The sequence below is a fragment of the Castor canadensis genome, chromosome 3 (assembly GCF_047511655.1).
Source record: "Castor canadensis chromosome 3, mCasCan1.hap1v2, whole genome shotgun sequence".
NCBI classification, from domain to species: Eukaryota; Metazoa; Chordata; class Mammalia; order Rodentia; family Castoridae; genus Castor; species Castor canadensis.
Window position 1 is genome coordinate 43995071 of NC_133388.1, and position 24194 is coordinate 44019264.

A 24194-nucleotide genomic window follows, 5' to 3' on the forward strand; every position below is an offset into this window, starting at 1 on the left:
GCCAAAAAAAGAAAAACAGTGAAATTAAATAATTGCTAATTGCACTATGTAAAGAAAATCTCTTCTAATGATATGAAATAAATTCTTCTAAGACCGTTGTCATGCAAATATGTATACTTACAAGTGTCTTCATACTAAACATACTTCTTGGTAGCTCACTTTCTCCAAGTAAAATTATGTCACAAACAGCCTCTGTGTCAATAAGCAGGAATACTTTTTTATGATTGTATGGTTTCCATTAAATAAATTCATCACAATTTATTTATCTCCCACTGAGAAACATTTGGATCAGATTCAACTTTTCAGTATTACATATGTATGATAAATTATCAGCAATTGATTTTTAAAGCAAATCTTCAAGCACTTGTGATAAGATATTTTGGGGCAGGCTATGGGGAAAGTGGACTAGGGATATGAAGGAACCCAATGGAAGGAAATAGCTTATGAATTGATATTGTTCTTGATACATAATGGACATCAGTTAAAGGAGTTGGGTGAGGGAGGTATTGATAGTATTCAGTAAGAGAAAGTAAGAGAGTGTGAAACCACAGGTATGGAGAGAGAAGGAGAACAGATGAACAACAAAAGGAGAGAGGGTAACTAGAACAAATAGAAGGAAATAATCATCAAGGCTGCTTAAAATAATAAAAAATGGTTTTGTGATAACTGCCAAAACAAACTATCATTTATGTTATTCAAATGATGATATATTAACCACTGAATGAATGAAAAACAGATTCTTCTCTGAGACAATTGCTTCAAACCTGAGAGTTTGTTTGGTGGTCAGGGTAGATAGGAGTAATTTTTAACTACAAAACAAAGAAAAAATAATTTAAAGAAACCTCATTTTATTTCACTTAGCACACACACACACATATACACCCATATGTACATACATGTGCATATCATGTGTTCAGAGAACATGGTTTTTAAAGAAAGCTTAGAAATCTTTTTCATTTAGCTCTGGTTTCTGATATTTTTAACTATGTGTTCCCCTATAGTTACTGACTATGGTTAAAGTATTTTGCATCCTTGCTTTGCATCATAGCCTCAGAGAAAATGAAAGGGGAAGAAGTTAGCTTCCCTTTCCCCTGTTCTTCTGCCTACTTCCTTTTTTACAAAAATTAAAGTAAGGTGTGAGCACACTTTCTCTTGAACAGTATAGTTCCTTATATTTTGGGGTAAGTAGGGTATGTATTTGTGGGGGCTGGAAATGACCTCTATTGCAAAATTTCCTATTTACACTAGTGGGGAATAATGAAAATTACTTTTATATACATATTACAGTGTATGCAACACATATAAAGAGAATAATCCTGACCCCGTCTTATGGGGATGAATTAAGTTATTGATGGTGAGCATGTTTGTTCAACTCTAAAAGTCTGTATAATCTCAAGGTCTTTTTTTTTTTTGAGACACTGGCCTCCAACTCTTAATCCTCTTGCCTCAGTATCCCCCTGATGCTGGGATTACAGGTCTATACCACCATGCCTAGCAAGTTCAAGGGCTTAATTACTAGAACTTTCTATATTCTGGCATCTGTAGAACCCATTCATTAACAGAAATGCCTGCTATTTTCCCACACCTGGGAGGTGGGATGGGAAGATATGACTATTGTCTTATTCTTTGTTCTCTCCCAGTATTTTCTTTTGCACAGACAGAAAATTAGGAAAATGCTTTTTCCTCTGTTAGATCTATAAGTAGTCAGGCTTTCCTTCTTTTAACTGAAAATAAACACAAAACTACTCAAGACTGGCTCATATTAATCACATCTGGTGTGGAAACTTGTCCTGTGTCACTGACATTTATACACAAAGCAAAGAAGAGAGAGGGTGGGTCCTTGCTTCTAAATGCTCCTGAGGATACTTTAATTAAAGCCCTAATGCTACATGCCCAACAAGTTTGAGATTACTCAGCAAGGTGGGTCACTTAGCGCCATCCACCCCAGGAGTATGTAAGTGTGTCCAATCACCACACAACCTAGAAGAGGGGATAGCAAACTGGCCTGAACAAAAACACTCAAGTCAGTCCTGTTACTGAACAGAGTGAGGGCCTCATAGACCACTGGAGGTCCTCCTCATGTTCTGTATGTTACCTTGCATCTAGCTAGGTGTATAGTAGCCACCTCTGCAGAGGGTGCTGAGGTAAACCTCAAAGATTCTGAGTGTCTTACATTTGAAAAGGATTTCATTCTGTTTATGTTCCTGACTTTTCTTTGTTGTATTAGGGATCAATGTTTGCACCATATTTCAAGTGAAAGAAAGTTCTAACCCTCATCATTGCCAACTACACCCTACGTCTTCCTTTTTGTACTCTGCTATCTACATGTAATTTAGAACTTTCCGAGCATTCTGTTCTTACTGAAAGCGTAAGTGCTTTATGTGTAATTTGCTTGCCTTCTCATTCTGAAATCTTATGCATAGAGTTCAGACATCCTGTTTGTTTAGTATGAGCAATGCCAGCTTATTTACTGTAATAAATGTACTTCTTTATTCTTCTGGGAAAGAAGAAAACTAGATTAAAAGGCACAGTTAAATTATTAGACACTGGCTAGTCCAGTGTCTAAGGATGTACTGAAATATTTTAACACAGTATGAGGGAATTCCACAATCTTACTTGCTTTTTTGGTGTGTGTGTGTGTGTGTGTGTGTGTGTGTGTGTGTGTGTGGTATTATTGCTATAGTAAAAGGTAGAAGGACATGGTTAGTGCACTTTGAAAGGTTTTAAATTAGTCAATTTTGACAGTAAGAGGATTCACGAAAATTTGTATATATGGTCAATTGTACTTTCATGGTTCAGCTTTGTGTTTCAGAGATTTTATAGAGTCAGATTAAAAAAACTATATCTGCAAGTGTCTTGGCAATTCTGGTCTATAAAATTTTTGTTGATTTTATGTAGGAGCTTTATAACCTTCATATTACTTGTCTATTTGTGGGTTCAACTTTGGATATGAAAAGTATGCCAACTTGGCAAAAATACTTTTGCTTCCCAGGGTTTTTGTTTTGAGTTCAAAAATCATCTGTGTTTCTTGGACTTTAAGTATATCTTGGACTTCACATTTCAATTTCTTACCTTTTTTTAAGTAAACTTCATGGAAGTTTTTAACATTCTGCATACAGACTGACTCCCCTATGTAGCAGAGGCTTACTTCTTTCTCCTCCCTTTCACTTGATTTTTTCCCTAAGCAAATAGCTTGATAGCTTTTACTGTGATCTCTCTAGGCCTCCACAGTGGCTCTACACTGTGTGAAATTCTATATATGCATTGATTTCTGACCCCTTTAAAAATGTGATTCCTGAGAAGTCTACACAGGATTTCAAGTGCAAGATGGTTTCAGTTCAAGTTCAACTTTTTTTTTAAGACTGTTACTAGGAAATAATTTGAGCAACCAGTCTAGTCATCACTATATCCTGATACCCCACCAGAAAGATAAATTACTTCCTGTAAGTTACAACATTGCACCTCCACCCACGGCAGTTCATTCTATTACCCAGTTGTCTTCTAAGGAAATAGTGTTTGTGATGATAGTTGAAAGGAATCAAATTTAAAATATCCTCGCAAGTATTCACTTAAGCACAAACACATATAGTTTTAAAAATAAATAAGTAAACTCAGCCTTTTCTCTTAAGTGTGTTATAAAAGGAGCCTCAGAAGGCCGTTTAATCCACCCTCTGACATCGGGACAGGCTAGTCAGCACTATGCTAGTCTTCAACAACTGTAGCCTTTAACTACAATGTATTTTATTTGTCTTGTTTCCTCCCCTCTCTCCAGTTCAATATATCTGGTTTCAGAGTATTGGGTCAATGACAGTTCCTAACTGAAGGACTAGTAAAAGACAAAATTTTCTGGGATAATTTTCATGAGAACAATCATAATATTTAATTTTGAAATTGTTCACAGATCATACAATATACAAGCAGATGATGACGTGCACATTTTTATGAGCAGTGTAAATGTGGCCCTATAAATCCTTCCTAATGGTTCCACATCCTTGCTGTTGTTCCTTCTTCACCTTTCTACAAAAATAGCTCAGAAATGGAGCTTTCTCAGCTCCTGCCAAAAGCTATATGCATTGATTCCTGTTGAGGAATAACCCAACATTCAATTCATGTCATGATGACCCAGGCAGGGTGCATATTTTAGAAATGAAAACAACAAATCATTTAATACATGGCAATTTCTTTCCCCTTCTGGTCCAACAAGTTGGGCATACTTAGAGCATGCAGTGGCCACACCACAACTGTGAGATCCTTATCTCATGTGGTCTCCTCTTGCCTGCTTGAATCATTTCACAGCTTTCAATGTCCAAAGGTAATTCAGTACTTTCCTACAATTATGCTCTTTGAAAAGCACCTTTTGTTCTCGTGGTTTTCTGTAATTTTGTTGTTTGTTCATTCAGAAAAACTTTTATACCTTTAACTCAAACATGCTATCTATCTAGGGACATACTAATTATTTAGTGAATAAACATACTATTTTATTCACTTTGATAATATTTATCTTTATTATAAAAAGAAATGAATTTTTATCCTAAAGGGAATCTATCTAGTCTATTCCTCTCATATCAGTGTTGAAAAAACTGAGCCCAGAGAAATTAGGTGAGCTCTTCAAGGTTAATAGATACTGGAGTAGTTGACAGAGTTAAGACTAGAACATGGGTCCTTCCGAAATCCGGTCCAGGACATTTTTCCTCCCATGTGTCTGGGGGTAGACTTTTTCATGCATATGAAAATTTATTTATATAATGTCACAGAGCTTTCAAAAACTATACCAGCAATTTAAATGAGTAGCAAACTTCTCTTCTGATTATTGAGATTATTTCAACAGTGCTTTAATAATGTAAGGTTTTGTACAAATGTGGTTTTCTTAAATTTAGGGACATTTTCCAGCTCATTATTCTAGGAGGCCCTAAAAATTATTTATATTTAGGTGGATATAGTGTTGGACTATTAACCTTTCTAGTCATCAGTCTGAGCCTGTCCTTGAAATGGCTAGGTTCACATTTTATTTTTCCCTTCAGAGAACATCAGTGATACATAGCAACTTAACTCATCTCCTTTATTAAATCACATTAGAAAGAATTTGAGGGAAAAAAAAACATTTAACTAGACCATATTGAGGAATTCAAACTTCATCTACAAAATAGGTAGAACACATCCTTTCAAAAACAAAGTATCAGGCAAATCAAGAAACAACTAGGGGAACCATCTAGGCAATTTTAATGGGAAAGCACTGTCAGAATCCACTTGGTTAACATGCAGGAGGTGGCTTTCTGACCAGCTCTTGCACTAACCACTAACCAGAACACCTGATGTTTTTTCCCAAAAGACTCTAAATTGAAGCTCTACAAAGTTTTTATTTGGAAGTAGTATCACTGAGTACCACATCTGAATAATTTACTCCTAGATTAGCTAGCAGAAATGGATTTGGATCCATCTTTAGAGAGTTCAGGTGCTGGTGGGATGTTGTTGAGACATGGTCAAGACATATTTCTTAACTTTAAATCATTCATCAATCACCTCTGTGACTTTTGCTACTTCTACACCACTTATATATTACTTAAATTTTTTTTTTTTTTTTTTTTTTTTTTACGATACTTGGGCTTTGAACTCAGGGCCTTGTGCTCTCTTGCTAGGCAGGTAATCTATCACTTAAGCCATGCCCCCAGCCTTTTTGTTTTTAGATATTTATACTGGGACTGACCTGGACTGTAATCCTATTTATGGTTCCACATAATTGGGATAACAGGTGTGTACCACCATGCCCAGTTTTATTGATTGAGACAGGGTCTCTTGATTTTTTTTGCCCAGGTTGGCCTTGAACAGTGATCCTGCCAATCTCCACCCCCAAGTAGTTAGAATTATAGGCATGAACCACTGTGCCCAGCCTTATGTCATTTTTTGACAGTGGAGATCAAATCCAGGCCTCATGCATGCTAATCCTGCTCTCTACCACTGCAGCCTATGTTATGTTTTTCTTTAAGTTAATTTAATTTAAAACTTAAATATATCTTCAAAAAAGTTTTATTATTCCTATAAATGGAAACTAGGGTCACTTGTCATAAATAGATAGTAATTGCAAAAATAAAGAAAATAAAATCCAAATAATATTATATCTTAGTTTAATGCCATCAATTCAAAAGGCTGTGGTCCCCAAATCTCCTCTTTATGTAGAAAGAAGAGCAAACATCAGAGGAGTGTAAAACTTGTGCTAACTCACAGACTTTTTCTTGAGATAACCAAAAGAATTGAAAGAAAATTAGAAAAGGGAGACTTTGCCTCTGCAACATCTTGCTATTCTCCCCCTTTCTGTACTTGCTGGTTCTTTCCATTGAATAGGTTTTTCTCCAGATCCTTGTGGAGCTCAATGGCTCACTGGCCTCTACTCAAAAGCTGTTTTGTTCAGATTGGTCAAAACTAATGACAGTAAAATAGCTGCTCATTCATTCATTCATTCATTCATCCATCCATCCAGTCATTTTTAATCTATCTAACTTGCTTCCTTCTAAATCATTATGCTGGTCGGGTCCTCTCTGACTGACTGGGTTCTCTTTGATATACAAAGAACTGCAAAATGCAATTTATTATCCCCTTAATAACAAAATAAAATTGTTTGGTGTATATAGAATCAATTTTTATAAAAAATATGTATATGTAGAAAAACATAGAAGAATATATAAACACCTTAACTATTTAATTTCCAGGTAGTAGCATTTGCAGTGAATATTATTTCCTTTGCTATACTTTTTGGTATTGACTGGTTTTATTTCCAGAAAGTACAAATCAGAGAAAATAATTGTGCTAGTTATATGTAGAAAAATTAGTGCTGTTTAACACAAATCCTCAGTACAGTACATTAGAGAGCCAGTAGAATAATGGTACAGAATCAAGTGTTATTTAAGTGAGTAAATTTGATGAGAGAAAATCTTGTCTACAAGGTTACAATTTAAATCCTTAACTCCAAATAGGCAGCTATTTCATACATGGTTATCTTTGATCATTCAGGGTGGTGTGGGTCACAGTGGATGATGTTAGAAAAATAAATCAGGGCTTCTGTTGGACTGGTAGTGGGTCAGTTATCTTCCCCTCCAGGAAAAAAGGACCATCCTATAATACTAATGAGCTTGTAAAGTCTGCAGGGATCAGCAGTTTTTCCCCCCAAAATTCTACTTGATTCATTATAATGCAGGCTAATGAGCCAAACAAAATTAAGACCTATTAAATTAACAATTCCATTTTCCCTGTTAAGAACTTATTTTGCACTTCTAAAATTGAACTACAGCCCTGTGTATATTTTTAATGCACAAAAATATTGGTGAAGCAAATTTGTCATCTTCATTTATGTATTTTAGGAAAAAGTTTATTTATAATTAGTGAAATGATAGTTTTTCTGGAAAAGAAAGCTTAATCTCTTTTCTGAAAATGATTCTGTTTGAGCAGCAAATCCTACACTGAAAATTGTTCCAGATCTCAGGTTATGTAACTGAACAGATGGCCTTTATGTGGCTTTTACATGTCAGGCTGCAATCGTGTGGTGTGGTCAGGACCCAGCTCCAGAGCATCCAGTGGACAAGCAGGCAGATCCTGTGGCCAGGCCACCAGGTCAGATGAAAACTGCAGTCTGACTCAGTACCTTGTGTTCATGACCCAGGAGCAAATTCCTCAAGATCTTGAAAGAGGTAAGAATAATTTTGGAGGCACAAGTGGTTAATTGGATTGATCACAGGAATAAACAAATCTGTCTTGTAAGAGCAAACAAAGATTCTAGAGAAAGTCACAGAAGAATGGCTTAGTTTATGACAATAGTGAAATGCCACAGACAGATGGACATTGCACCTTGGGCTAGGTGCATAAAGGAACAAAAAGGAAACAACCCGTGTCTTCACAGAGCTTGTGATATGAATGAAAGACAGTTACTCATTACTCATTCAGTCAGTAAACATGTGTACACACACACACACTCACACATGTGAAAAGTGCCAAGGAAGAAAAAATGCCAAGAAAAAGGATAAGAGGATCTGTATATGAAGTTTTAGTCCCTTAAAAAAAAAATGACATTTGAGTAAAGACCTGAAAGAAATGAGAGAACAAACCATGTGTATGTCAGAGGAAGGACCTTATAGAGAGAGGACAGAGAAGTACAAATGCCCAGGAGATGCCTGGAGGGTCAGTGTGCTGGAAGCAGGGCACACAGAGGAGAATTGTGGACGATGGGGTTTGGAAGCAAACATGAGGTCATATCACACGGTTTTAAAGCTTATAGTTTAGAAATTCGTTTTTTATTCTGAATGAGTTGGCAAACATTAGGAACAGACAGATGACGTGATCTGAATTAGTGTTGGCAAGGATCATTCTTGTAGAAAATGGACTATGGGATGGCAAGGCAAAGGCAGCAGGTAAGGAGTAGCTTCCCCCTAAAGGAGGAAGCCTTTAGGAGGCTTTTGAGATTATCCAGGCAAGAAATTATGGTGGTTCAAACTAGGATCACAACAGTGAAGATGGGAAGAAGAGGGCAAATTCTGATTTATTTATTTATTTATTTATTTGGGATGTATTATTTATTTATTTAGTTAGTTAGTTATTTTGGATATAGGGTCTCACTATGTAGCCCAGAATGGCCTCAGACTCACATTCCTCCCTCCTCAGCCTCCCTGAGTGTGGGATTATAGGCATGAAGTATCATATCTGATGCAAACTGTGGATATATTTTGAAGGTAGAATCAACAGTTCTGGCTAGTGGATTAGGTGTAGTGTGTGAGAAATAAAAGAGACATCTAGGATCACTCCAAGGTTTGGGGGCTATACAATGGGAAAGATGGAGTTGAGCTGAAAAGATTCATGAGAATGTTGTAGCAGAAGCAGGTTTGTGAGATATCAGGAGGTCAGTTTGGGATGTATTAGGTTTGCGGTATCTTAGACACTCAAGTGCAGATGTTTAGTGGGCAATTGGTTGTACAAATATCATGCACCAAGAAGAGATTTTAAAAGATATAAATTTGTGAGGAGCAGCATATTCTTGGTATCTAAAGCCATGAGCTTCATGAATTCCCATAGAGAGTAAGAGTGATTGCAGAAATCAGCTGAGTATGGAGAAAATGGCAATGTATAGGGAGTACTGCTGATGAGTAAAATGAGGCAAGTTGACCAGTGGACATTGCTATATACAGATTATCATTGACATTCATAATAGCAGGTATGGAAAATCTGGGGCAAAAAGCTTGCTGGGTCAGGCTCAAGAGAGATCACAGACATTGTACACAGTAAGCAAAACAATTCTTTCAAAAACATTTTGTTTAAAGGGGAAGAGACAAATGGGGTGCAGGCTGGATTGGGAGATGGGATCAGAGAGGATTTTTTAAAAACTTTTTATTGAAGTATACTATATATAGTAAAAATACATATTTCCTAAGAGTATAGCTCTATAATTTTCACAACCAAACACACCCAAGTAACTACTGTTCCTTTCAAGAAAAAGAATATTACTCACACCCAAGGCATCTCCTGTCTGCTTCCTCCCTCTCACTGTTCCCACCCAAGGGCAAAAACTGTCCTGAATTGACTTCTAAAACCATACATTTATTTTTGCTTGCATTTGTATTTTGCAAAAATGTAATCACACAATTCATGCTTTTTTGATTTTGGCTTCTTTGTCTCCATATTATGTTTGTAAGATTCATCCAAATTGTTGCCTAAAATTGTGTTTTGATCATTCTTATTGATGTATAATAATCTACTGTGTGAGTATACCAAGATCTATATATCCATTCTACTACTGCAGGGCAAATTAGTATTTTCCAGGTTTACAAATAGTGCTACTATGTACATTCTAGTATGTGTCTTTTGGTGAACATATGCACACATTTTATTGAGTGTGTTTCTATGCATAGAATATAAGATGAGTATGTTCAGCCTTATTATCCCAGTATATGACCCCACCAGCATTGTGAGAGAGACTTTATCAGTAATAGGGACAATGTCACCTCCATTGCTTATTCCTTGTCTTATATCTCAATTTGCTGAGAATTAAGGTAGTGAAGATGACTGTTGCTTTTACTGGTCCCCCCTCAAAACCTTAAGGATAGGATCTACTGCTCGTAGGGTTGTTGTGAGGCCTGACTGGAGATAAAGTACCTGGCACCATCTTGGTGAAGGATATGTATCCAATATATGTTAGTTGTTGCTCTTATTTTTTAGTTATTCTCTAAGACCCACCTCCAGGAAGAGGTCAAATAAAGTAGTGAGTGATAACTGCTTGTGCCATGTCTTCCATGTCACACTCATCTGTCTAATCATGCCTTATAGAATTGGGGAAGGATGAGAAGTCCGGATGCTTCACCGATATATGGTAGAGTCAAGATGACACAGAAGCTCAGACATCCCCCTCCATAATTTCCCCTATGTCCTTCCATCAGTCCAGACATTTCCCCAGTTGCTGGAGAAGCTGAGGAATAGTAATGACCTGGCTGTGTTAAATTTCACTGTAAATCATCTAATAAACCAGCTCTAGGGAAAGGATCTTCTAGTCTGACATTGAACTTCTAAGTCTTGCAACCCTCAGGAGGGCTAGGTAAGTTGTGGCTGGATGTAGTTCCCTGCCTTTTGCAACTCTCTGGATTGTTTATTTAACTAACAAATTAAATATACTTCTGCAAAAAGTCACTTTGCCAATATCTATACTTATCTAAAAAGAGTAAATGTGACTAAAATCATCATTATATCCAAGGAGATAAAACTCATTTTAATGGAACACGTCTGATTATACTTTTATCCCTACATTAAAACATAATTTATAGGCTGTACATGGTAGGGCATATCTATAATCCCAACTTCTCTAGAGGCAAAAGTAGGAGAATTGCGGTCCCAGCCCACTTTGGGCAAAAAGCAAGCACAAAAAAAAAAAAACCAAAAAAGCAAACACTCAAACCCCATTACTGCCGAAGGGAAAAAAGTACATATAATTTACACAGCTGGTGAGAAGTAATACCTTTTAGTGATGTTAACTTCTAGGTAAACCAAAAATTTGACCTATTTTTTTTTAAATCCACTTTACTTTTTAGAGATGTTTTGGATTTACATAAAAATAATAAAGACATTCATTAGTGAATTGACATTCGTTATTGAAGACATTCATTATAATATGGAAAGTTCCTATATACTCAATACTTAGTTTCTCCTATATTAACATTTTATATTACTATTGCTCATTTGCTATCATTAATGAACCAATATCACTATGTTATTAGCTAAGGCCCATCCTTTATTCAGATTTTCTTAGTATTTATCTCATATCCTTTTTTCTATTCCAGGGTCCTGGTCAGGGTATTATTTTACATTTAGCCATCATGTCTTTTCACGTTCCTCTTGGCAGCAGCAATGCCTCAGATTTACCTTGTTTTTAAGGAATACTGGTTAAGTATTTTGTAAAATGCTCCTTAATTGGGATTTATCTCATGTCTTTCTCATGATTAGACTGGCTTGTGGGGTTTGGTATTGAAGACCACAAAGATAATCATTTTCATCACATTGTGTCAAAGGTATAGCCTATCAACATGATTTATTACTGTTGCTATTGACCTTGATCACTTGGCTGAGGTAGTTTGTCCTGTCTCCATTGTAAAGTTAAACCATTTGCATACTGTACTCTTCTCCTCACTTATTTATGAAATCATTTATTTATATTAATATGGACTCATCGTATTTATTTTTTACACTTTGGGTTATAGTCTGATTCTTCATTATTTTATTGTCCCATTATCAAATTGTCCCATGTTTGGCTATCAGGAGCTCTTTCACTTGGCTCTTGAATTCCTTTGACATCCCTCTGTCAGTGTGTGTGTGTGTGTGTGTGTGTGTTTTATAAATACTTCCTTAACACTTCTGGCCCTACAAGATGCTCCAGAATTGACTTGTATAAATGCTGATCCCATCTTAGAATCAGCAATTTCTCCAAAGAGCTCTGGTTCCTTTTACTGGAGGATAGTACTAAACTAAGTTCTGGGAACTACGCATTTCCCTTGCTACTGGGGTGTCATTGCTTTCTGGGCTATTTCAGCTGATAGGACAAGGAAATATACATGTGTATATTAACCTCTGTATAAACTTGTATCTGAATATATATGTAAATGTATACATATAACCATAAGCATTTATGTTAAGATAAGTATGAGTTGGTAGTGATACCTATAACTCCAACTCATTTCCACATAGAAAAATATAACATTCATATTGCTTTTCTGTGAACACCATGAGAAATCTGGCTTCCATCATCCACCAATCAAATACTTAATTGCTCAGTTCCAATATCCATTTAAGGCAGTATTTGAACCTTAACCTGAAACTCCACAGGAAACAATTATATCACTTTTATGTCCATTTTCTTTTGCCTATACCCATACAGATTCCAAATTACCTAAGTGAGTACCTTTTCTTCCCATCTCTTTTCATGAAGTTATTCCATGCATTTTTTTTTTTTGTGGTTTTAGAGATTGAACCCAGGACCTTGAGCATGCTAGGTAAGAGCTCCACCACTGAGCTACAGTCCCAGGGACTCCCCATGTATTCTTAGTATAGTTAGATCATTTTGTGAATTTCTGCATTCCATCTTAGGACCTCTCATTCTCCTAAATGATTTTTTGAATTTGCATACATTAAGGTTCACTTGTTGTGGTGTAAAGTCCTTAGGGTTTTGACATGCACAGTATCAGGTGTCCACAACTACAGTATCACACAGAATAGCTTCACCACCCTAATGTTTTCCCTGTGATTAATATGTTTAGTACCTTCTCCCCTGTCCCTGAGACCCTGGAAGTCACTGATATTTTTGCTACCTCTACAGTGTTTGCCTTTTCCAGAATGTCTTATAACAGGAATCATATAATATGTAGTCTTTCAGACTAGCTTCACTTAGTTCTATTTCTAATTTAAAATTAATGCCCTTTGGTGACTTGATAGCTCATTTCTCTTTTATTGTTCAATAATATTTCATTGTTTGAATATACCACAGTTTCTTTATCCATTCACCTACTGAATCTTATTACTTCTAGTTTTTGGCAATTTTGAGATGGCTGTTATAAACATTTATGTGAAGGTTTTGTATGGACATAAATCCTCAAATCAGTTGGGTAAATTCCTAAGAGTTCCAATTGCTGAATTATATGGTAAGACTATATTTAGCTTACTACCTACTTGGCTAGCACATGCCACTCCTCAAATCAGGTTAGGACCACCCCTACAATCAATGACTTTCATCATCATTAGTTGTTTAATTATTTCTTTTATCCTATTTCCAGTTTTCAACATGAAAATATATTGAAATGTCCCTCCTAAATAAGAATAATCATTTATAATATTTTCCAAAGTCCTTTCACATACTTTATCCCAATAATGCTAAAATAACCATCCTGCAGACAGCCTGTTGAAGGGAGAATCCTGGCTCTAACCCTGACCTATGGCCTGATCTTAGGCAAATATCTAAATCCTTTTTACCTGTAAAAGGAGATGTTAATAGCACCTATGAAAACCTATGTGTCCACATATTGAAAAGATTCAATGAGTGCTTAGAGGGGTGCCCCTCTTTGAACAAGCTTATCCCACTATTTGAAGGATTGGGCAAGATTAGAATATGAATCTTTCAAGTCCTATACTTCCTTCACTAGAGATGAGATTGTACTGTGACCTCATTTTTCTGCTACCTAAGTCAATATGTGGGCCTCATTGAGATCCAAGCAATGGATCTAACCAATCAATTTAGGAAAGGCTCTAGTAATTTTTGTTCATATGCATAGGAAGGTAGGATCTGCTTTTAATCAAATCGGATGATCCAGTAACCATTGGCAGAAATAGTCTTTTCTCATCTTCAACTGTAAAAGAACAACAGGCTTGATTTTAACACTAGGCTGTTGATCAATGAATCAAGAATGAACTATTTCTAAGCAGTGAAATAGTTTTAATAATCTATGACTTAAAGTGTATTAACATGAATTAGTGTGCATTAAAACTCTATACACATATAAAATAAGTCTGTTCAAAAACAAGTTCAGGCAGTCACATCTGATACATACTGTTTTCAGAGTGAGGTTTAATTATTTTAAGAGGTTTTAGCATTCTGTATCCCAGCCAGAGAATGCTTATTTGTCTTTTGCTAGTTTTTACCTGCAGAGTTTTTGTCTTTGTGACATCATGTATTAGCGCCTGTATTTTTAAATGCATTGCTCAACAGTGGGAACTCATCTAAGGAAGTTAATCATAACCTGGCAATCCCCAAACATGCTGGCAGCCTCTGAGAAAATTTCAAGGAGGTTATTATTTTAGGATACACTAGAGTTTCTTCTATACGGTCAAATGGACTTTCTATGATCATTCAGTTACTTATCTAAACAGTGGAAGTGCAAAAATCCTCAAGGACTGACAGGCAAAGGTTAATATTGTGTTAATAATATAAGCTAATACAAAAATCCACAATGCTTTCAGATACACACATAAATGTACACACATATGCGCATACTCATAAGCATAACTTTGCTGCAACCTGTTTGACCTGAACTAGATGAATGTGCAGGACGTGACTGTAACTATCATTGAGGATCATCAGATTTTCAAATGACTTACGGTGAGTGATATTAGTTATAAAATGAATTGCCCAAATGATCAGGGCCACAGTATTGTTTGGAAACTATTTATAGATAAAATTACATTCTAGTCATAACAAAAAATTGAAGATAAATATCTTTATAAAGATATAAATATTTCAATGAAATGTTAATTATGACTGAATGCCACTGAGCAGGGAAGAATAATGATCAAATTCACACAGTGTTCAATTATAATGTGAAGGATTGGGTGGGCCAAATGTCTGCCTTGAATATGGGTGTCATAACACAGACATATTTACTAACCTATACTAACAGCAATAGGTGCAACATTTATTTGTTCCTTAGCTCAGTTAGTTCATTTATTCTATAAATATTCAGCATTGACTGCATCTGGCCTTGAGCTTGGCAGTAGGAAACAGAAAACTCAGTAGTATTTGGAGAAATAAAATATTATAGAAAGCTACATGTGGTGGTACACACCTGTAATCCCAGCACTTGGGAGACTAAAGCAACGAATTGTAAATATGAAGACAGCCTGGGGTACATCGTCAGTTTGAGGTCAGCCTGGACAAAACGGGGAAACCTTGTCTCAAAAAAAAAAAAAAGCCAAACCCCTCCCCTAAAAAAAGTATTATAGAGAAAGTGATCTAATTGACCAAATGTTTTTATTTAAGGTTGAAGACAAAGGCAAGTTAAAACAATTAAAGGATTTTGACCAGTTTTTTTTTTTTCACCTGTGCACACTCAATATTATCACATCCACTTTCTTTTTTTTTTTTTAATTTTTTTTCTTGTTTTATTTTTAGTAGCAATTTCCCTTTCATTTTTTTTTTATTATTCATATGTGCATACAAGGCTTGGTTCATTTCTCCCCCCTGCCCCCAACCCCTCCCTTACCACCCACTCCACCCCCTCCCTCTCCCCCCCCACCCCCTCAATACCCGGCAGAAACTATTTTGCCCTTATTTCTAATTTTGTTGTAGAGAGAGTATAAGCAATAACAGGAAGGGACAAGGGTTTTTGCTGGTTGAGATAAGGATAGCTATACAGGGCATTGACTCACATTGATTTCCTGTGCATGGGTGTTACCTTCTAGGTTAATTCTTTTTGATCTAACCTTTTCTCTAGTACCTGTTCCCCTTTTCCTATTGGCCTCAGTTGCATTTAAGGTATCTGCTTTAGTTTCTCTGCGTTAAGGGCAACAAATGCTAGCTAATTTTTTAGGTGTCTTACCTATCCTCACCCCTCCCTTGTGTGCTTTCGCTTTTATCATGTGCTCATAGTCTAATCCCATTGTTGTGTTTGCCCTTGATCTAATGTCCACATATGAGGGAGAACATACGATTTTTGGTCTTTTGGGCCAGGCTAACCTCACTCAGAATGATGTTCTCCAATTCCATCCATTCACCAGCGAATGATAACATTTCGTTCTTCATGGCTGCATAAAATTCCATTGTGTATAGATACCACATTTTCTTAATCCATTCGTCAGTGGTGGGGCATCTTGGCTGTTTCCATAACTTGGCTATTGTGAATAGTGCCACAATAAACATGGGTGTGCAGGTGCCTCTGGAGTAACCTGTGTTACAGTCTTTTGGGTATATCCCCAAGAGTGGTATTGCTGGATCAAATGGTAGATCGATGTCTAGCTTTTTAAGTAGCCTCCAAATATTTTTCCAGAGTGGTTGTACTAGTCTACATTCCCACCAACAGTGTAAGAGGGTTCCTTTTTCCCCGCATCCTCGCCAACACCTGTTGTTGGTGGTGTTGCTGATGATGGCTATTCTAACAGGGGTGAGGTGGAATCTTATCGTGGTTTTAATTTGCATTTCCTTTATTGCTAGAGATGGTGAGCATTTTTTCATGTGTTTTTTGGCCATTTGAATTTCTTCTTTTGAGAGAGTTCTGTTTAGTTCACTTGCCCATTTCTTTATTGGTTCATTAGTTTTGGGAGAATTTAGTTTTTTAAGTTCCCTATATATTCTGGTTATCAGTCCTTTGTCTGATGTATAGTTGGCAAATATTTTCTCCCACTCTGTGGGTGTTCTCTTCAGTTTAGAGACCATTTCTTTTGATCACATCCACTTTCCACTAAACCTTCCTTGCATCCTTCCCTGCTTTCTAACCAATTGCCTATTGCCTATAGCCAATATATTGGCTATAACTGACCAACTTAATGGTGTTCAAATGCAAACAATCTTAGCCCATTTACACAATCTATACTTTATGTGGGACAAATAAATGTGTCCTTTAAAAATGGGGTATGAGGTTTTAAAATTTCACTTAAAAACATCAAAACTAGACCCAGAAGTGGCCACAACAAAGATGAACATTCCTTATAACATCTATTTGTCTGTTTCCTGATACTGTCTCCCTGTAGCTTACTTCTTCATATTTGGTAAGTGTGCTTAGTTCTTCTGCAATTAGATTTGTAGAACATAATATTTCATTTTAATGGAAAGGTTTTTGAATTGCAGCCAAAATGCTGTAGGACAGCAGATTTTGTTTTCTTATAATTTCATTACTAAAAAAATGTGGATAGCAATATTGAAATGTCACAAATATGGAATTTTAAGTCAAACATCTGTGTTCCCTTAAAGGAGACTATTCTTTCTAAGCTTGGGAGCTTAAAATTAGTGAACAAATAAATTAAAAAGACATTTTTAATGAAAGGAAATTCTCATTAGTTTGGTTGATTTTTTTTGTTTTATTGTGGTTTTATTTCATTATTTAAAAGTAGAAAAATTCATACAATTACAAAAGAAAAAAGCAATCAATTCTGGCTCCCCTATGCAAATGATCCTGATGTGTTTCTCTGAATGCATGATTTAACCTGAGCCCCAAGAAATGGGTTCCTATTCCTGGCTTGACAGAGCATTGGTTTATCACAGATGCCTGAAAAAGTACCTAGCCCCTTTGGATTGGGAGGCTCATTTCTGGTTATTTTGCTACTGTTAGCATAGAATGCAATCACGTATTCTCTTTGTAAGAGATGGAAGGAAAAAAATCACACTTAATCCATGGCCTATCGTTGTGCAAACTATAAGGAACACCATGACTAGAACTGCAAAAAAAATCAAGTTAAAGAAAATAGGCTTTTATTTAGACTTATGGTAGTTGTAAAAAGCATGTACCCAGTACAAAGGAAAGGACAACAGTTCTTAGTTCTGGGGATTGCTAAATTTAACATCATAGAGACACTGACAAGCTCAAAGGGGAGTGTGTCTGTACTTCAAATACACAGCCCTGATACAGAGCGCTCAGTAGACACTCATAAATATTTATTGAGTGAATGAAATGAGACCAACTAGAACTGTGACAGAGTTCTAAAACGGGACTGAAACAGGCCTGGTGGTTAAAGGAAATGAAGAATTTGGCCAGAGAAGAGGAGGCCCAGGAGACTAAAAGTTCTCTTTAAAGTATTTGAAAGAAATTTTTATGTAGAGGAAGATTTAGACTCAATCTAATTGACTCTAGGGAACAAAATAATCAACTGTATAAAGAAGAACTTACAATTAGAGCTTCCTCAAATGGAGGAGTTGCCACTGTAATGACTTTTGGTGAGTCTTGGCCTTTCTAACTCTTAACTAGTTCCCACATCTTCTTGTCATTGGAGTTGCTTATTCAAAAACACATTTACACAGTGTATACTTACCTGTAAGCTCATCAAGTTGAGTATATTAAATATGTACAGATTTCAATGTGTCAGTTGTCTCTTAATAAAGTAGTTTAAAACTGGCAACACCAAGGACCACCAACAAAACCCCCACAAAAGTCTACATTGAGTACCTTTAGTATACCAGGCACTCTATTAGGTTCTGGAGAACCCAACAAACATGCTTTCTCCTCTCAGTCAGTTTATTGGCTGGTGAAGGAAACAGACAAGGAAATCATTGACTACAAAGTCAATTGCTTAAGTCAAAGTTGCACAATCACTTGAAAGGACAGTGAAAGGGAAATCCTGAATCACATGAAAGGACTGGACAGAATGTTTTCACTAGCCCTTCGAAATTTTGAGATTCCTGGGATATTTCACTCTCTCCCTATCTTCCCATCTCAGTGGCTCCATGATGACATCAGAAGTCACTATGTTCATCTTCATCCTCCACACCTCCACTTTCAGATCAATCCTCGTAGTCACTGATACCTCTTAACCAGGTCCTCATCTGTAGTTCAGTAGTGTGCAAATGATACAGTACAATATTCCTTTTTTCTTTTTCTAAATTCAGGGCCTCATATGTTCTAGGCAGGTGCTCTACCACTTGAGCCACAACTCCAGCCCTTTTTGCTTTAATTATTTTTCAGATAGGGTCTCATGTTTTTGTTCAGGCTGTCCTCAGACCATTAGCCTCCTACCTCCACCTCCCATGTAGCTGGGATTACAGGTGTATGCCATCACATTTGGCCTGTGTGAGATTCTAATGCATCAATGTAGCATCTGATCTACTGACCACAGGTTGAGAAATAAGATTCTGCTATCTAGATGTCAAGTGGTGCCCCTACCCCTATCCCAAAGACATGTCTGTGTTCAAATCCTAGAATGTTACTTTATTTGGAAAATGAGTATTAGACATAAGAATCTTGAGATGAGATCACTCTGGATTCCCCAGGTGGGCTTTTCTACAATGACAAGTGTCCTTATAAGAGATAGAAGAGAAAGAAAACAAACATATAGAGGTGGAGCATGGCTCAAGTGGTATTGTGCCTACCCAGAAAGTGCTGAGTCCTGAGTTCAAACCCCAGTACTGCAAAAAAAGAAGAAGAAGAAGAAAACCAAAACAGCAAATAAAGGAGAAGGCAACAAAAAGACAAAAGATTGAGGCAATGTAGTCATAAACAACAACAAAAAAAAAAACCCTGGGTTGCTAACGGCTACCAGAGATGAAGAGACAAGGATAGAATCTTCCCTGAGCTTCCAGAGGGAGTATGGCCCTGCTGATGTGTTGATTTTTGGGCTTCTGGACTTCAGAACTCAGAAATAAATTTCTGTTGTGCTAAGCCATCCAGTTTGGAGTAATTTTTTCCAGAAGCCCTAAAACAAACACACTATGCTTCCCACTATCCAGTACAAGCAGTTCTTTACAATATATTCAGGGGGATCTTGCTAAATGCAAATCTGACCACCTCGCCCCTGCTTTAAACTCATTGTTGCCTGCCTGTGACATTTCTTTTTCTTTCTCTGCCACCATGAAAGACAGCATTCATTCAAGGCACACACTTTGCTGGAGTACACAGGTGAGGCTCAACTCAGCTTGATGGAGTCATTCCTGCTGAGGAATTCATGGAACTGAGTCTGATGAAACTTCATAGGGATGAACACTCTCATTTAATTACTGAACAATACAGAAACAGAAAAGCACCTCTTTCTACCTGCTATAGTCCATATATTACCTGGAAAACAACTGTGTTCATCACCTCGTGCTGTTGCCCTAGTGTCACCTACTGCCTGCCTTCTCCAGCTTCTCCTGGAGCATGTCATGTTTTGGCCATGACAACTCACTTCTAGTTCTGAATACAACTTGTTTGTTTGGTCCTCATGGCCTTTGCACATTCTATTGTCTTTGTTTAAAACACTCTTCCTGGTCAGGGATAATGATGCATACCTGTATCTCAGCTACTTGGAAGGCAGAGATCAAAAGGACTACAGTCCCAGACAAACTCTGGCAAAAAAGCAGGAGACCCTATCTAAAAAATAACTAAAGCAAAAAAGGACTGAGGGCATGGATCAAGCTGTAGAGTACCTGCCTGGCAAGTATAAGATCCTGTGTTCAAACCTCAGTACCGCTAAAAAAAAAAAGAAAAGAAAAACTCTTCTTGGATTTATCACTTAGCCATCTCATAAACTTTTCATCTTGAGAAGCCAAGTTCAAGTTCATATTCTTTTACTCCCACTTTTGATCATGCTTCCTCTCATGCAATGACCTTCCTACAAAATATAAAGTCTCACCTTACTTATTACACTATATTGTAATTCCTTGTTTATGTGTCCATTTCCTTGAAGGCCAGGCTATTTTAAACTCATCTTATTGTTCTCAGTACCTCACACATAGAAGAATCTCAATACCCATATATTGAATTATTTTGATTCTGAATTCGTGCTCTGGAACTGATGATTATATTTGAGGGTTATAGTAATTCTTTTGTAGTGAAGGTGACATAAATATCAGTATTTAATGGACCTTTTAATGAGTTTTTGGAGAAAATGCACTTACTCATTGAAGAACTCAACTTTAAGGCAGCCTTACTGGGTTTCAAGGAATCAGCTTGAGAACAGAGAGCATGATGATCTACTTTATCCAGTTCCAGTGATAAAACTGAAAGGGGATATTTTCATTCTCCATAAGGAGAAACAAAAGTAGTTTTGAGAGTGAATCAGCATTTTTCTCTTTGTGTCTCACATGCAGAGTTGTAAGTTGTCATCTTTTCTATGGAATCTGTGCCCCTTCACCTGGCTTTTCCAGTCCTACCCAAAAATGTCCTATTTTCCTCAACAACAGAGAAGGGCACTGTGGCTCAGGGTTCATTTGGGGGTAGAGGTTTGGAATAAAAATAATGGAACAATACCATGTCCACAGTCCTCTAAGTGCACCTAGTAAAAGTAATGTTCCCATCCCTGTCTTGAAGCTGGGCTGCTGTCTGAGCTATTTTTGGCCTTGTTTCCAGTTGCTGCTGGCCAGTGGAAGGATTTCACACTCACTGCCACTTCTCATTACTGCCTGCTGCTCCCTTTTTCGGGAAGGCTTCTCCTGGGCCAACAGGCTCACTCAGGAGCTGGTGGTGGTGGAGGGGGTGATGGTGCTGGCCCTGCCTTGCTGTGCCTGCCAGGGTGCTATGGACAGTGTGGTATATTTGCATTTGGCTAGGCAGAGCCTGTACCTCACCCTCTAGAAAGATAGTCATTTCCCTCCATAGCCCACGAACAGAGAGATTTTACCCCTTTCTTAAGAAGTTGCAGTCTGACATTTATCCAGATAAATGCAAATATAGCATACTTCTCTACCTGATCTGTGCCTGGGGAAAGAGAAGCATATCACACATGGATAGGTATCCTTGCATTCTGGATTCCAGAGAGACTTAACCAAAACGGAATCCCAATGGGACATTGGAGGAGGGGGACTGAGGTCAAACTGGATTCCCAACTCTCTCCCTGTGAGGTCACCTCAGGCTGGCATTGTTCCTTGACCTAAATTGCTGCCTTTCTCCAGGTATTTCTCTGCACAGAACTCTCTGGTTCTAGGTTCTAGTAATATTCTAGTCTAGTGGTACTTCTTCCCTTCCTTTTATGCTTTCAGGCTCAGGTGTGGTAGTCTCTTTGCAGGTACTCTAAGAGGTGCTTAACCTGCTTTTGCTGAAAAGCACTGGCTCCATACTTGGGCCCACAAATTAACCAAAAACAGGAGAAAACTTTGGCATCTCTGTCTCCATTCCGTACCTGTTATCCTTTGCTCTGAGCTATTCTCTCCTGCACCACCTTGGAATGAAGGAAGGACAGGAACAATCAATAACATCTTTATGACAAGGGATTAAAACTACCCCTAAGAAATAGCAGAGCCTTGCAGAACAGACATCATTCCCTCCACCCCGCAGGACAATTGCCTATAATGATGAGTCTGTATGCTGAAGTAGGAGTAATCATCTCTTGGGAACCAGATCGATCTGCTCAAGTGGTGACAGCAATAACTTCTCTGAAACCCTCAAAGAAAAAGGACCTGAGTAATAGTCAGCCGGGCACCCACTGACTAATCTAACTACTGGAACATACCTGTGACTGGTACTATTTAACTGTGCATACCATTCTCTCCTGTCCTAAATCTTTGTCTATTTAAAGCTAAAACACACCTGTACCCTGAAGATGGCTAAAGATGGGCTGAGTGCTTACTTTGCCTCTTCCCACAGCGTGCCCCAGACTGTGTAATAAGTCTCCTTTCTTTGCCCTTTATTTGGTATATAGAGGCCAGTGCTTGACCTGGCACGTAGAAGCCCAGGATTTTGGGCCTGGGGTCTCAAACTTATGTTTCAGTACTAACTTTGGGTTCCTGCATTCTTCTCAGTGCTCTGCCGCATCCCACCCACACCTATGTCAACTTGTAAATCTTTAAGGCATTTGAAGTTAAGTGTGTCATATATTGGGGTGCTTACTGACATGCTCATCTGGACAGTGGGTTCACTCAAACTCTAATTAACAGGGGTCTTTATAGGTTTCCATGGATTATTTGATTTTAAGGAATAGAGACCCACTCAGAATTTCAATGAAAAGAGCATCAATTGAAAGGATAATGGGGAATTCAAATAAAAATGAAGTATAATAAGGACAAGTGGCCCCCTTGAGAATCATACTGACTTCTTATCTCAGGCTTTAACAGCTTATCTGTAACATCTGTTCCATTTTCTCTATTGAGTATGCTCCTCTGTTTTTTCTTGCTTCTTCCTTCATACTCCCTCCTTATAATGTCAGCTTGGGTGTGATTTTGGCTTGCAAAGATAATGACTTCATTCTTCACTTCTTTTCTGACCTGGCAGTTGTCCATAGTAATTATGTACAAATTTTGGAACATTAAAGCAATTAATAAGTAAATTAACAAGATTGTAATTATCAAGGAGGAGATAAAAGTGAACTCAAACCCTTCCTGGAAAAGACAGAGTCCAGATTAATGCTTATCAAGAATGGAGGGCTGTGCCTACCTATTTCTATAGAATCATAAATTTATGTAACTATATTTCTCAGAAACAAGAACCAAGTCTTACAGGCACTTAAAGAGAACCTTATTTTCTCAGACATGCTACCTGGGGACAAACAGGAATGACAGGCCAGAATCATTTGGTACATAGCACTGCAGTGTCTCTGCCTCCCTCAAGCTGTTCTCAATGTGTCTGGAAGCTCAGGATATACTTGTTTGAGCCTTAACATGGTTACAAGGCATCCATAGCCACTTTGTAATGGTCAAGTTTATTAGACTTCCAGAGAGACTTTGAGTAAACTATGACAGGACATCTGACAATTTTTGTATACCAACACCCTACATAGAACCTACTGACCAAGATTTCCTTTTCTCAGAGATGCCTGGTCAATAGTGGTGAATTAGAGAAAGAGTAAATGGCTAAAACTGGGTTGCTTTCAGCCAAGCTGACATTTATTGTAAAAAAAAAAAAAGATCATCTGCTATAACATTCTTGTTTTACTGAGGAAAAGAGGCCCAGGAAACTTATGCAATCTCCCTGTAGTCACACAGAGAGCTAATGAATACTGTTCCAACTGCTTGTTAGTTGGTTACCTCTAGGACTGACAGTGTTTTCAAATCTAGAATGACTGGAATGGAAGAGGATTTCAGTGTTCATGGAAACCCCTTGGGAGAGTGAATTCCACAATAGGTTGTTACAAGTTGGAGGTGATCACATAATTTATTGTCTAAATTGAGACCATTGTGAGAGAGAATAGAGTGCTGTTAATAATTGGGCCAGCACATCAGGCACAATTTGAGAGTGCCTCCCTTAAAAAGAGGCTATCATACAGAAGCAGAAAAGAGGAACCCTCTATGTTAACCCAGGAACACAGGGAGGACTGGAGGATAGTTTCTGTGTGATAGACTCTGGTCAGTGGTGTTT